The 11,942-nt window shown below is 39.0% G+C and overlaps 1 pseudogene; it reads right to left on the bottom strand.

Moving 5' to 3' along the window:
- Positions 1-6,845: 6,845 nt before the first annotated feature.
- LOC109385503 (transmembrane protein 125-like) lies at positions 6,846-7,454 on the bottom strand (annotated as a pseudogene).
- Positions 7,455-11,942: the final 4,488 nt, after the last annotated feature.

The following is an 11,942-nucleotide window of genomic DNA, read 5'->3' as shown; positions in this document are numbered from 1 at the left end:
GTCATCAATAAACCATGCTCTGTGTCTTTAATTGCTTTATACTCTTACTATTTTAATGCCTAAATACTTTCTTCACACCAGCTTTTATGTGTAAATGAGGTATAATTGCAAGATTTCATAACAAATACACTACTTCTATATTCAACCTAGAGAAGGTCTATAGCACTTAGTAGAAGCCTCTGAAAATACAAGTCAGCAGAAATCACAGAAATTCTAAAGCTATAGAAAGTACATGAAAAAAAATATATTGAATTTTCTCTCATTCTAAATAAAGTTTCCTCTGATAACTAGTCTTGATTTTGTACCTAGCTACTTTATTTTTTTAACCATATATAACTGCATTAAAGGATTATTATTCCTGCCTTGTGATTCTTTAATTCCAAGTTTACAGTGTAATACGGAGATGGGAAAAATAGGAAGTACAAATGTAAAAGAATATTAATAGACTACAAAAGAGTGTTAATTTAGAATTCATTTCCTAGTAAATGCCAAGAATGATCTCACCCATATAGAGAACACAATCTACAGCATACGTACAGTGGAAATACATTTAAATGCAAGACATGTATTCAGCAATATTAATTTTATGTGCTGCTTTTTGAAAAGAGTAAAATTTTACAATTTGATCGATTGTCCAAGTCTGTTTTCCGTACGAGACTATAAAGTGTCTGAAAGCAGTAGCCATGCCAGTGATTTACTATTGGGTGCCGCCATCCAGACACAGGCTGCCAATGCTGTGTCACCAGCCACAAGCAGCTATTGTACACTTGAAATGTCGCTAGTCCAAATTGATTTGTACTGTAAGTAAAACACACACTGAATTTTGAAGTCTTAGTAAAAAAAAAATTACAGTCTCAATAATTTTTATTTTGAAATGATGATATTGTACATATATTGTGTTAAATAAAATTTATACACATGAAATTTACCTGTCTTTTCTACATTTCTTAGTGTGGAGACTACAAAATTTAAAATTGTACCTGTGACTTGCATTATATGTCTAATGAACAGTGTTCATCTAGGTTATGCATAATACATTGTAGACTTTCAATAAAATCCCTTACATAAATAAGTAAACATATTCCAAAATATGTTAAAATAGCTGGGTTTTGCCATAATTACTTATTGTCAATTTATAATATTAGCTATTTAAAAGCATATTTTTAAAAATTATAAAAACTTTCTAGGGAGGTAATTTCCACGTTTATGATCAACAAAGCTAACATTTATTTTTCAATATCCTACTATCATTCACATAATTTATGCCATGCAGTATAAATCAATTTTAGTGTTTTCTTGGACCACCTACATGACACATTAAAACATGCCTTTTAAAAGAATATCAAAATTTCCAACTTTCCACATAAACCAAATGACATATTTCATATGTTATTTTAAATTATATTAGTATTTCCTCTGACTTGACTGATTGTTTTGACATTGTTAATCCTTTTCGTGAGAGCTACTATATTACCAATATATGCTGAAATACAGGTACATGCCAATACACCCCCAGGTAAGATGTCCTGTCCTGTCCACTGTTTTACAGATGCCTTGCTCACAGACATACAACTTCCGCTACCAAGAACCAGCCTATGCATCTGAATTAATACTTACAGGTAAGACCAAAGCTCTCTTGAGTTAAGTATAAAAATGTAATAAATCCTGGGAATGTCCAGTCAAAATATGATTAAATTAAGAATTACAGTTACAGCATGTTTCTGAGAGCATCATATTACCATCTGCTGGTCCTCTACTTGTAGCATCCACGGTCTATAAGAATGAGATATTAATCTTAATGACAAGAAATGATCATGGATCCTGACAGAATACAAAAGCAACATGAGTTTTCCAGCAGCACAAGAAAATAGAGAACTGTTAAGCAGCATTTTTGCTTCCACTGAATTTTAGAACTGGCCTATGAAATGCAGCCCAGCCCTCTTCTTTTACAAATGAACCAACAGACGCCTTGAGAGGTTAAGTGACTGACAGTTCATCGTTCACAGTGAAATCGCTGCAGTCCTCACCCAATTCTGTGCCCATCATAGCATATGATCCTTCCTTCACACTAAATGAACTTCATAAGCCACATCTGCATTGACTGACTGAACTGGATTTCAAACAAGCCATCAACTTTTTTTCAATTTGGCACATAAGAGAAATAATCAGTAAGACAGAGCAAAACTGCTTAAATTCCATGAGGACAGTGAAGTAAATGATCGTGGCCAGGAATATTAACAAATCACTTTTCAGCATAACTTCCAAGGATACCATTTTATGTTTTTATACTTCTGTGTTTGCATTTTTTCTTCTGTACTTGTGAATGCATTCGTCCTAATCAGAAATTGAAATTATGAACAGAAGTCAGCCCAGAATCCTTGTACCTTTCCTCCTCTAAATGCTGTACAATTATTTCTATCAATCGTTTGTTATATGGCTACCTTATGATTTTTAGTAATTCAGACATTCATTCACCTTGAACTAGATCATGATTACAAGTGTTTTGAGAACTGCAACTATGCCTTATAAATCGTTGTCATTCTAATAGACTCTCATCAGAGCCTAATACTCAGTAAAAATCATTTGCCTATTAGACAATCAATAGATGCAAGTTGATTGGCTGTTATGGGTTGTCTCCCTTCACTGAGTTTTTGAGAGGAAGGTTAATATGCTCCAGATGCTGAAGGAAAGATGTGTGTTAAATTAGCATTTGGCAATACTTATGGTTGATCATGTGTCATAAGGACCCCTGATCAATTAGAGAAGGGAGGGGGCGTGCTATCCAGGTCTCCATGCTCGGATTCTATAATGTCTATACAAACTCTGTTGCCTCACATCTCTGAACTGTTTTTTCTGGACTCCAGGTCATAGCACTTTATAGACAATGTCATATTTACCTTTATGGTAATCTCTGATTGTTGGGAAGGGGCTAATGCTTAGCCCACTTCCCTCTATTGCTACAGGGAAAGATATAAGCAAAGTGAGTCTGAATCATTTATACAGAGCTGCACCATAAGGCAAAGCGAGAGGCAGGTGCAGGTCTCAGATGGTTGTCTAAGTCCAAATTCCACGCTCTAGCTGCTAGATAATCCTGCCTTCCCTCTCAATAGACTACTTCCCTAGATAGTTCCTGAAACATTTATAGCAAAAGCCTGCAGAGTGACTATTATAGAAGTTGGTGGAAAACTTCCAGGCATCCAAAAATGTAAGAAACGGCCACATTTCACTTTGGGTATTCACATTTGAAAAGTGATGTGTGTTTTTTTTTCCCTCCCCTCAAATATTCAAAAGTTTGATCTAAGGCAAAAGTTTTACTATTCCTCCCCAAACTGGAGGCATGAAAACACCCATGAATTTTCATCAGTTTGCTGTAGGCAGAAATTTGCTAGGTTGCAGGAAAATGGCTTAAAAATCGAGCTGAGATGAAATACTTGAACTTCTTGTGTGAACCTATGAAAGTAATATTTTTCTTTATCAGTTGATATGAAGGTTTGCACAACCCTACATTACTTTGGTATAAGAATGACTTTTTCTGTCTAAAATGTCACAATACTGTTTGGATTCTTCAGAACACATTTGCAAAGGGATTCTCATCCCCTTAATTTTGGCATTTGCCCTCATTTCCCTTTTATTCTTCATTCCCATATTTAACAGAAATTCCCTGTAACTAACTTCCTTTAACCTCCACTGGGAGATACCCTTACAGGAGGAGTGGTAAACAGGATAAAACTGGAAAAGTTGTTTTCTTTCTCAGGGTATCAAAAACCTGTACAGGCCAGACACTTGCCTCCTGCCTACCTGAGAAGTGGGATGGTATTGAACTCAGGAGAGCCCTCTGACTGAGTTGCACTCTGAAACATTCACAATGAGTCCCCATTTCTGCAAATCATCATGTGACAACAACATGGTGCTCATTTAGGCCATTTGGATGTCAGCTATAATCACCACAGGCAAAGCTGCTCATGCAGTGAGGTGATTCTCTCATAATGAGACCAGAAGGATTCATCTGATGGCACCTCTTTCTACTTATTTCCTCATCACATCCAAATGATGAGTCAGTTTTACCTTTATGCCTTACATCTAATCAAACCCATTTCTCAAAGATACTTTTCATTTCAGATCAACAAAGATTTCTGGGGGCATCAGTTCCCTGAAAGCTGCTATAATGGATTCTATAAAATATTTATGCTGATAATTACATTAGTTATGTAGATAGGAATTTATAAATGCATCCAATCACAGGCATCTATCTGTTGAATATATTAGTTAGCGTTATAAGATGCGCGCTTCCTGTTTGACAGACTCATGGGTGAAGCATGCGATAATCCTTTGGTTAATATTCTCCTTCTGCAGACCATTCTGTGAGTTTCCTTAATTATTAGAATTTGAAGCCAATGAAAAGACTGAACAAAGTGGACCATATCATAATGTTGAAGGAAAGGAGGTCTTGAGTTCCATTATTTTTGCCTCATACATATCCCTACTTCCCTTTCTAATGTAGATGCTTCCTTAGCAGTATTCTATTATCAGAAGAGCACAGGTTTTGAAATGCTTTTTTTAGTAGTTGTGGGGAAATTGTACATATTCATTCTCTTGCTGGCGGGTCCTTCCCATTTATATTAAGAAAGAATTGAAAGGTTGCTGGCTGGATTAAGAGTACAGGTTATCATTACTGAGTGAAGGAAAGTCAATTGGTAAATACCAAAAACAAGAAATACTCATGGCCTTATTATATTACAAAGCAGCCTAGATTTAGGATACAGTTTAAACTCCACACATTCACTTGTGTTTTCATTCGACATCTGTGTGTACTGCAGAATCTCCTAGAAGCAGATGCCAACACAGGATTACATGGGCAAGTGACTTATTCAAGGAAATGCCTATGAGGGAAATTTGGGAGGGAACCAGGGGGGTCCTGGAGAGCCTTCAAACCAAGATGTGAATCTGACTCTAGAAAAGGAGAAAGAGGATAAAGGCTGATGGGCAGAAAGCAGGTCTAAGACAGTTCGGCAAGGTCAATGGCCAATGGAAAGGACTGAGCCAAAGTGTCCATGAGAGGAGTTCCCATCTTCCAGGAATGACCTACCCCCACTGGCTACTGCATTCAGCATTGTGGGTAAAGTGATGGGGAGGGCAGCCCTGGTGTGATAGTGGTGATGGATTTCAGAGCACAGCAGCTGAAGCCATTGCTCAGTGACACTCCCCTCAGTTGGAACTCTGAGGAACACAGTTTAATGGCTGCCACAGGCCACCTCCTGCATCACACAGACACAGATTTACTTTTCCTTACAGGTTGGGGAACAACTTATCCATGTTCAGAAGAGGCAGTGTTGTTATTATTATTATTATTATTATTATTATTATTATTATTATTACTACTACTACTATTATTTTTCAATTACAGTTGATATACAATATTATATTAGTTTCAGGTATACAACACAGTGAATAGACATTTATAAAACTTACGAAGTGATCACCCCAATAAATCCATGACCCATCTTACACCATACATAGTTATTACAAAACTACTGACTATATTCCCCATGCTGTACTGTACAACTCCATGACTGTTTTGTAACTACCAAATTGTACCTCTTAATCCTCTCCCCGCTTCACCCATCTCCCCAACCTATCCCCACCTGGCAACCATGAAAATGCTCTATGTATCTAGGAGTTGGCTTCTATTTTGTTTGTTCACTGCTAGATCTTCTGGTCTGGTATAATATATCCACCCCAGCATGCCTGCTTCCCTCAGCCTCCTTATTCCTGCCTTTATCACTTGACATGGCAACTCACACATTTCCACGTCACATAGGGCTGGTCATCACTTTTTCAGGCCTCCAGGAGCCACTGCAGCAGCCAGCTGACTCCATCTCCTAGGGTCCTTGCTAGGACATGCCTTGTCCCGAGAAAATAACTGTTCCACATCAAGAATACTAGCTTACATAAGTTGTACATTCTGGCCTCTTTGACGAAGAGCCTTCAAAGTTCCATCACAGGGAATTTTTGCTCAGACTGGCTCAAGCCAGTACCTGCTGGCTAGTTTTTCCAACTCATTCTGTGTATATAGTCTCTCCTTTAGCAGATTTGATATGATTATCTGGGACTTACTAATAATCACTCTGCTTCAAGAAGTGGAGGAGGGGGCAGCTCCCCAGAGGGTCATTTATGTCCTTGGGAGGACAGTATTGTTGTTTGTTTTGTTTTGTTTGAGCAGCCACCATTTTGTTGCATATCTAGTTCATACCCAGTCCTTCCGTACATAATTTAATCCTCACATTAGATTACCATGACCACAACCTTCAAGAGACTGAGGCTCAGAGAGGTTAAGTCACTTGCCCAAGTCCCCCAGCTGGTAAGTAGCAGAGCAGGGGTTCCAGGCCTGACCCATGACATTCTGGAGTGCGTGTTCTTTCCACTTTGCACCTGGTGCAGTCTCTTGGGTGGACAATAGTCACTCCTGTGGAAATCCCTGATGGGTGTTACAGGAGAGGATTGGGTTTGAGAGGTATGGGGAAGAGGGGTCAACAATCTTCAGGGACCCAAGATACTTCTCAGCCTAGAGATGCCAGAGAGAGACAGGCAGATGCTGACAGTTCTACGGATACAAACACCAAGTTCCAAGGAGACACCCATGCACCTTTGCATGGTGTGGATGTGTGGGGACACAAAGGCTCTTAGTCACATGTCACTGAAATCCACAGAAAGACTATATAGTCCCAGGGCCATGTACATACTCATATTCTCACTATTTATTACACACACACACACACACACACACACACACACACACACCGGCACAGTTCTGTAGATGCTAAAGCAGATGGTGGGTTCTGGCTGTGTCAGATAAAGCTGGTGATGCTGGATGTGTTCTCATGGCACTGACCGATCGACAACCATCCTGAAATGCTAAAGACACTGCCATTGCCACTATGGTCGCTGTGGGTAGAGGGGGCAGCTGCACAGTTCGGGGGGCAGCAATGTCCACTCACACACATCTGATACATTAGCAAACCCAATAGCAAGAGTGAACCTGAGGCAGCCAGATCGATGCCCACAGACTGCATGGCAGCCAGTATCCTAGCAGGGGAAGAGGCCAGCACAGTCAGCATCAGGCCGGTGACCAGACACACGAGGCCACAAGCAGCACCATGAGGGCATGGTATCTCCACTCCTGTGCTGCAGGGCCACATGACAGGGCTGGCATATGTGGGCCATGTCCTGCATGGCTGAGCTCATCAGCTGCCAGCCAGAATCAGCAAGACCAGCAGGCAGAGCCCGGTGCCCACTGCCAGCCACCACTTGCCCATGTAGTGGCTGGTGGAGGACAGCAGTGCCCAGAGCCTGCCCTGAGGTCTATAGTGAAAGCGGTGGCTCTTTCTCAGGGAGGGTAGTCTACTTCCCAGAGGCTCATGGGAAAATGCAGAGCCAATATCTTCCTGGGCCTCCATCTAGGCTCCCCATGGAGATACCTTGGGGATGTCTCCAGGTTTTCCCAACCAGCACCCTGGCCTTGGCATAACAAAGCAGAGAACTGGGGGAGCACTGAACGATCTCTGCAGCTCTGCAGCCCCGTTAAATCTTCGGTCTGTTGAACCTCTCTGTGTTTTCACTACAGGAGATAAGGGCCTCTTGATTCCCAAAGCGTGTTAATAGCCCTTAGTTTCTTATTATCTCATCTGCAGAGCATCGATAGAACTTAGAAGGAACCAGCCAACTCTACTATCTTCACAGGCATTATTAACCCAAAACTGTCCCAATGCCTGACTCATGCCCTACCACAGCATTTTTGTCCACCTGACATTTTCCTGTCACCAGCAGTGAAATCCTTAGCAATTAATACCCCTTGTACAAGGGAGTATCCTTGTCCCACCTACCAAACAGGACAGTGTCCTCTTCACCCCGCAGATGATGAGTGAGTCGCTCCTAAATCCCTGTCTTACTTCTTGTTTTCTTGGAGAACATTTATTAGGGGAGACATCCGTAAAGGAATCTGGGAAAGGAGTTGGAAGAGGCTGGGAGAGCTGATAGATTGTGACACATGTCTGACCCCAGTGAGGGGAAAGGGAAGAAAGAAAAGCTGGCTGCAAGAGCTGTAGACAGCATGGTGTTTTGGGCAAGGCTGTTTGCTGGTGAATCCTCAAGCCCAGGTTGCCCATCAGAGGAGTCCTCCATCTCCCAATATGGGATCTGTCTTAGCATCATTCAAAACCTATAGCACATGGTCTGGCTCATAGGGCAAAAATAGGCTTTCTTTGATTGTTAATTAAGCATTAAAATGTTTAGTTTCATCGAAACTTAAAAGTAAACAAAAGAATGCAGGGAACTTCATGGACTACATGTCTTAAATTTAACAGCTCTTGTCTTATTTTGCTATGTTTGTTTCATTTCTTTGACACAATTGCTATATTCTCTTGTTCTCTAATTTTATTTTTATTAGCTCTTGAAAATCCTCAAGAATTATGAGGAGATTCTATAAATTACTTTTTTATTAAATTGTTATGTTGAGAATCCTGGATGAAGCAGTCTGTGTGTATATATGTGTGGGGGTCGGTGGAGTATTACAACAGATTTTTTAAAGGATATATATTTTCAGTTATAAATTAAGCATAATTAGAACACTAAATTGTTGTGGGAAGAATGAATTCTTCAAATAGTTTTACATCAATGTGGATATCATATCTACAGATGCACAGCAAGCTTTAGTCTTTCCTTCAGTTTTTCTGTACCAGCTTTTTTTTTTCCTATTGTCATATCCATCTGTGCATAAAGGCTTGAGACAGGTGATTTTACCTCCATCTCAACCTTCAATGGAATCTCGCCAGGCTGTTTTAATTTCTATTGAAGTGCAGTAGTCACACAATTCAGCACTAAATGTCTACAGAAAAGAGATGCCTAAATACTCAAAATTATCTCAGTCATAAATTACTTGAGATTATCATTTCATAATGTTTGTTTTCTCTTTGTTACTTTTATTATTTCAAATCTTTCCATTTTACCTGAGTGTCTCCAATATATGCAGAACGCTATTCACATTCTACATAAAATATGTCCCTAATGATTCTGGAGGGAGACTCACAGGACATGAGGACTTTTGTAACCAAAGTCAGTTTTCTCCCGAGTGAAATTCACATGTTTGTCTTTTTAAATGATTTTTAAATGATTTCAGAGAAGACAATAAACCTTATCAATAGAGTACAATTGATTCCACTTGCCTGTTGTTATTTTATGAGCATGGCCCAAGTCCAAAGAAATGATCAAATCGACCATAAAGAAATCCACACTGACATTAATATTGGAATTAGTACGGCAGAAAATAATGGAGTCTGCTCTTTTTCAGTTGGGTAGGCACAGCCTTCGACAAGACACAGACATTTTCAGTAAATTGTATGATGAATTAAATTCTCTTTTAATCCTTTATGAAGAGAGGGGATTTACGACGAATGGAATTCCCATTATGACTCCTGTTCTTGATCGGTTTTCAACGCAATCTTTGCTAGATTTGTAGTATATACAAGTCAGATGTACTCCCTTTATTGGTTGTGGTTTGTTTATGCTCTTGTCATAGGCATCTGGATGGGACCATCTATGTGACTGAACAACCCATTTTCTTACCTTTAGCTTTAGGTCTTTAGCTGAAGTCTGAGAAAACTATTCCATCTCTCATTTCCATAGGGTCCTACCTAGGTCATGCTTAGCCTTCCATGGTGAAGGCAGCAGCTGATTAACGAACACACCCACACATTAAAAGGATAGATATGAAGGATGAGAGAAGAGGCCTACCCAAAGCGCAGCCTGAGCAACAGAAGAAAGAACAAAGCAATAACCAAAGAAAGTGAACATGTCTGTCTTTCCGTTTCTTCTCACTTTACTCTTTATATTTAAAACCTACAATAGCAACATGGCTATGTTTCTGAAGATCCCAGTTTTCTCTCTACTTATAAGGCTCCCTCAGGTTGCAAACAGTTTAAGGAGGAAGTCGTATGTATCCCCTAGAGTAAAGGTCCTTAACCCCGTGTAGGGGAATCATCTCACTAGCTAAAATTGTTTACAAAATAGTATAAATATGCATCTATCTGGAAAGAGCATTCATTGCTTTCATTAAGTCATCATGGGGGCTATAAAAACAACTACAACATTAAATAATATTAAGAATTACTGTTGCACTTTCTTTGTGTGTTTTTGTTTGTTTATTTGTTTGTTTCCCTGCTACCTATCATATTTCCTTCACTGTTTTGGAGTTTCTTTAGCACTGTGAAGTACTTACCTTTGAACTTCTCAGCCTGCAAATGTATCATCTTTCACTCTTCCTCAGACCCAAATCTGTGTGTTCAAAAGATTCTTTCACCTCTGTGTCACTGAGATGTCATGTGATGTGATCACTCCAATTTAAAAGTGCTTTTTCTGTAACAAAGGTAATTTTCCCTTTCTCAAATGACAAGTTCCTCATATTCTCCAATATTTATTTATCCACCCAGGACATCAATCACATTTCTTCAAGTTCCCGAGGATCCCAGCCATCACACTTACTGAATTTCCTCAAGCCTCATCATTTCTACCTACACCTTAATGCAACTTATTACTTTCTTGAGAAATTCACTTTCTCATTTCTCCTTTACCAGAACATACTTTATAATTTATACCAACCAAAATGCCAAGTAGAATGAGTCCAGCTCTAGCAGTAGTGCAAGAAAGCATAATTAAGTTTCATATTAGTATGGGAAAGGTATTTCTAAACACTAAAATAAGAAAACATCAGAAAGAAAAATAAGAGTATATTTTAATACCTCTTTAAACTCAAATTTTAAATCTAAGTTCAAAAGAGAAATTAAATTTAATGATAATATACAAACTAAGAAAAATATTGGTAACGTATAGAGCAGATATAATGCTAATGACCTAAATATAAAATTAGTTCTTATAAATCAATATCCCATGAAGATACGCCCAAGAAATATCCCAAAAGAAAGTGCATAAAAACATGAACAGTTAATTCACATACAAAGTACAACTTATTTTTCATTGAAAAAATATAGTTTGAAAGCCTACTTTATAAGCAAAATTAGTAGATAATCTAAAGAAAAAAGAAAAGGAATATAATAACTTTGACACAGGCATACCAGAAAACACGATTCAATTTTAAGCTCATGTTTTAAAATGCATCTAGTGACCTAAAATGTACTTATATTTTTATTTGAAACAATGGATTATAAAATGCTACTGCATAGCACCTATGTTTTAAAACTGTACCCAAATACAAATCTGGAAATACATAAATCAAAATATTAACATTTTTTTAAATTCTGGATTCTACAAGTCTGACTAATTTGCTCTTACATTATATCATTTTATAATTTCTAAATTTTCTAAGAAAAAAGTTATATTTGTATGTTAAACATAAAAAAAATTTTTTAAGTGTCATTTTAAGATTCCAACAAGATCATTGAAAACTCTTTGATTAAAAAAATTACTTTTAGATGGAAGGTAATGTTGTTATATTAACTTGCAAAGTCTGTAGCTAATGATAGAAAAATATTAAGGTGGGGCCGGCCGAGTGGTGCATTGGTTAAGAACTGGCTTGGGACACCAGAGGGCCCCGGTTCGGATCCCACATATGAGGGCCAGTGACACTGCCCTCTACAGCTAAGATGCTGAACAACAGCTCAACCTGGAGCTGGGATGCCGTGAGTCGCCAGCGACAGGCATAGGCTGCAGCCCCTGCTGCAGTGGGTTGCCATGGGCTACCGTGTGTAGCCAGCAGCCAGCGTGAGCGGCCAGCAGCCACAGTGAGCAGCCGTCCAGAAGCCGGCGACTGATCTGCCTCGCCCGGGAAGAGCACAATGATGGTGCCAACTTGGGCCAGTGAAGCAACGTCCTCCACAACTAGACTGAAGAACAAAAGGACAGCAACTTGTCTGTTCCCCTTCCCCCAATTCCCC

The sequence above is a fragment of the Hipposideros armiger genome, unplaced genomic scaffold (genome assembly GCF_001890085.2).
Source record: "Hipposideros armiger isolate ML-2016 unplaced genomic scaffold, ASM189008v1 scaffold_117, whole genome shotgun sequence".
Lineage (NCBI taxonomy): Eukaryota > Metazoa > Chordata > Mammalia > Chiroptera > Hipposideridae > Hipposideros > Hipposideros armiger.
This window is presented reverse-complemented; position numbering and strand designations above follow the sequence as displayed.